Genomic DNA, 4,444 nt, shown 5'->3' with positions numbered 1-4,444 from the left:
CATTTTCAATGTAGTGTTTTCTTTCAATACAGATCCATAACAAAGTGTTGACTGTTCTATATGGTCTCTTAATGTGTTTACTCACATAATGTGTGTCACGTCCTGACCAGTAAAGGGGTTATTTGTTCTTATTAGTTTGGTCAGGACGTGGCAGGGGGTATTTGTTTTATGTGGTTCAGGGTGTGTTTGAGTAAGTGTTCATGTAGAGGGGTATTTGATTTATTAGTCCGGGGTTTTTTGGTTAGTTCTATGTTGTTAGTTCTATGTCTGTGCTAGGGTATTGTATTTCTATGTTTAGGTATGGGGATTGGGGCCTTCAATTGGAGGCAGCTGTCTATCGTTGCCTCTGATTGAAGGTCCTATATTTAGGAGTGTGTTTGTTTTGGGAATTGTGGGAGATTGTTTCTTGTTTTGCTGTATGCCTGACGAGACTGTCTAGTTCGTTTGTTTTTGTATACCTTGTTTGTGTTTTCCTTCTTCACTAATAAAAAGAAGATGAGTATACATTTACCCGCTGCGTTTTGGTCTACACCCTACGACACCCATGACAATGTGACCCATCCCTCATCATCTCCATCAAAGTGCAACTGAAGGTTCCTGTGTTCTAGACTAGAGCTCTCCGTACTGGCATCTCAACATTACTGCAGCCTCCTGTCTCTCTTCATATGTCCCAATCATGTCCTCATCCATTTGGATCAAAAACAGAATAACAAACTGGTAATAAGGTCCCTGAGACTGAGGTCCCGATTCCCAACCCTTTCCCAAGTGTGTTCTAACATGCAGATAGAAACATAGATACTGAACTAAAACAGATAGAAATGGGGCATGATGGTCATACGTTTTGAAGAGGTCCAACATGTGTTTCTCAGTGAGGTCCATGGTGACGTTCCCTACCCAGAGACAGGGACAGGGGTCCCCCTGAGGATGAGAGGAAGGGAGGGGACCATGGTCAGAATAAATCCACGACAGCAACCTTACAACAACAGAACATTATGAATGTGACCTAAATGGCACCCTATCCCCTACACAGTGCACTGTTTGACCAAGACCATGAGGCTCTGGTTGAAAGTAGTGCACTATGTAGGAATAGGGTGCTATTCTGGACAGTCTATAGAACCTATAACTGTAGGTATATATACACTCACGTTAAATTATGTATAATTTAGATATGGAATAACCAAACAACAGACTCGGTGTGATTTCAGTGAACTTAGCCGGTCTGTAATGATGAGAACCTTGTCTTAGACCTGGAGATTCATGTTAGCTCCTGGAGCTAATGCCTAGACTTTAGCTCAGTGGGATAACATGGTCTAGAGTCTCACTAACAACCCAGGTATGACACCCAGAGATAAACATACACACCCAGTAGAGTCCCGAGGGGAGGAGAAGTCCACCACTGGAGTCCCGAGGGGAGGAGAGGTCCACCACTGGAGTCCCGAGGGGAGGAGAGGTCCACCACTGGAGTCCCGAGGGGAGGAGAGGTCCACCACTGAAGTCCCGAGGGGAGGAGAGATCCACCACTGGAGTCCCGAGGGGAGGAGAGGTCCACCACTGGAGTCCTGAGGGGAGGAGAGGTCCACCACTGGAGTACCGAGGGGAGGAGAGATCCACAACTGGAGTTCTGAGGGGAGGAGGGGTCCACCACTGGAGTCCTGAGGGGAGGAGAGGTCCACCACTGGAGTACCGAGGGGAGGAGGGGTCCACAACTGGAGTTCTGAGGGGAGGAGGGGTCCACAACTGGAGTCCTGAGAGGGGAGCCGAGAGCAGCCTGCACCGTGGTAAACTTCTCCAGCAGCAACTATCTCTGCACCTCCTCAAAACCCAGATCCTACAGGAGAAAGAGAGAGACAGAAAACCAAACCTCAGCTTCAGACACATTGCGTTATCCAACTCTACTACCACCAACTCCATTACGCTGGAGTCTGACCCCTGTCTCCCCTCACCATGAGCTGCAGGACCTTGCAGTTGAAGACCTCAGTGGAGGACTCATCTCAGTCCTGATCCAGCTTTAACTCCTGATCCATGGCCTGTTCTGCCTCACCATACAGCTGGAGAGAGAAGATGGGAGGGATGGGAGGAGGGGTGAGTGAGAGGAGGTAGAGGGGAGGGAGAGAGGATGGGGGAGAGAGGGGAGATGAAGCGAGAGAGAGCAGGGGGGAAGAGAGGGGAGATAAAATGAAGGAAAAGAGATTGAGAGTCAGATTTCACCAACAGACACACACACTGTCAGCAATTTCCACTTTCACAGTAGAGAGCTCAGACACTGACCTTTAACCCCATCAGTGCACTTCCCTTGAGGAAGTATCCCTTTGGCCAATCAGGGGCGAGCTGGATGGACTTCTGAGCGTCTGATAGGGCAGAGTGGTAGAGCTCCAGACACCATTAGGAGTACAAACCATTCCCAAAGAAATAAGATCAAAGTAGAAATAGTCCATCCAGATCTTTACCACCCAGGAAATCTGTTTGACAACTTACATTAGAGTACTCCTGCAGTAGTCTAGGGAGCAACATACCCGTACCACACGAATCTGGCAAGGTCTAGACGTGGTGTGTGTGTGTGTGTGTGTGTGTGTGTGTGTGTGTGTGTGTGTGTGTGTGTGTGTGTGTGTGTGTGTGTGTGTGTGTGTGTGTGTGTGTGTGTGTGTGTGTGTGTGTGTGTGTAGCCACTCATGGTTATTTGGTTCAATGGCACCATCATGTGTCCAACAGGCAGAAATACAAGAAACAAGCTGAATGGATAGTTATGATTCAATGTAAATTAACAAAAGAATCAATTATTTGTTGTCTATATTTGAGCTTATTTACAACATGTAGTCAATATATCTAAAATACGTAATAATTAATAATATTATGACACTGAACAATATGGTATTACATAATATAAAATATAAAATGCCCAATAATATCTGACAGCAATACGAAGTAAAACGTATTTAACACATCAGGAGCAACTCGAGAGCTACAAATATTTAAAATCTCCTGTCAATATAATTCCTTTTTGTGTCACTAAGACAAGCCAAAACTTTATATGTTATAAAAATCTGGAATTGATAAAATCCCATGAAAAAAGATAAGCAATACAATCTATAGACAGTAAACAGATAAGTTGACATTTTGAGCCTGTAATCGAACCTACAAATGCTGATGCTCCAGATACTCAACTAGTCTAAAGAAGGCCAGTTTCATTGCTTCTTTAATCAGACAACAGTTTTCAGCTGTGCTAACATAATTGCAATATGGTTTTCTAATGATTAATTAGCCTTTTACAATTTTAAACTTGGATTAGCTAACACAACGTGCCATTGGAACACAGGAGTGATGGTTGCTGATAATGGGCCTCTGTGCACCTATGTAGATATTCCATAAAACATCTGCCATTTCCAGGTACAATATTAATTTACCACATTAACAGTGTCTACACTGCATTTCTGATCAATTTGATGCTATTTTAATGGACAACATTTTTTGCTTTTCTTTCAAAAACAAGTACATTTTAAGTGACCCCAAACTTTTGAACGGTAGTGCACATACTGTATTTATCATTAGGAGAACAATCTAAATTCCATCATTTACTCAAAAGTTAAAGCTCATTGTCTTAAACATTCTAGATTAGAAAGCAATATGATAGTAATAGAATAGCATTGTGAGGCCTAGCTTTGGTTTGATGCTGGAGCTCTTCAGTCCAGGTTCTGTGGTGGTTCTCTTCAGTCCAGGTTCTGTGGTGGTTCTCTTCATTTCTCATAATCGGAGAGCTCAGTATCTATCTGAGGGGCTGTGTCACTGGGGAGTCCCCTCACATTCTGAAAGAAGACACATTGAATGAGCACTTTACACAGCACTCCCTCTAACACTGTTATGTACATGGACACACAAACTGCATTATAAGCGACTTACTACAAGGGTGTCATACTCTGATGACCTGGTCTTCATGTTCAGAGCTGTGTACGTCTCACTGTTAGGATCAGGATGGACACTCTGTTGAGAGAGACACAGAAACACAAACACTCAATACGGCATAAAACACAAATACATGAATCCATTCACTTACTGTCTATGTCTGTGGTATTATAGGATTGAAATAACTTAGGTTTTTGACATTATTACCTGTGTGTCTGCTGTGGCATCACTTCCTCCTGTGGATCTCCTGTAATGAGGGACAGAGTGAGTTCTGCTCTCTACTGACCTCTTGTGGAGTTTGATATGTTACTAATACAGTATATGTAGATGGCTGTCTCACCTCTTCATATAGCAGTAGATGGTGACTAGAAGAGCTCCAGCAGTCAGGACAGCCCCCACCACCACCACCACCACAGGAACCCAGGGAAACACTGCTGTAGTATCATGAGATTATAAATGCATGGTGGAGATACGACAGAGGAAACCAGGGAAACACTGCTGTAGTATCATGAGATTATAAATGCATGGTGGAGATATGACAGAGGAA

The 4,444-nt window shown here is 43.9% G+C and overlaps 1 long non-coding RNA gene across 1 annotated transcript; it reads right to left on the bottom strand.

Annotated features, from left to right (window-relative positions):
- Positions 1-2,903: 2,903 nt before the first annotated feature.
- Positions 2,904-4,146, bottom strand: LOC106564177 (uncharacterized). The gene is made up of 3 exons (XR_014379512.1): positions 4,105-4,146; positions 3,895-3,975; positions 2,904-3,800 (listed from the first exon to the last, which is right to left on the bottom strand). It is a non-coding gene; the product is annotated as an uncharacterized LOC106564177 (long non-coding RNA).
- Positions 4,147-4,444: the final 298 nt, after the last annotated feature.

The sequence above is a fragment of the Salmo salar genome, chromosome 12 (genome assembly GCF_965601325.2).
Source record: "Salmo salar chromosome 12, fSalSal1, whole genome shotgun sequence".
In the NCBI taxonomy this organism is placed as follows: Eukaryota; Metazoa; Chordata; class Actinopteri; order Salmoniformes; family Salmonidae; genus Salmo; species Salmo salar.
This window is presented reverse-complemented; position numbering and strand designations above follow the sequence as displayed.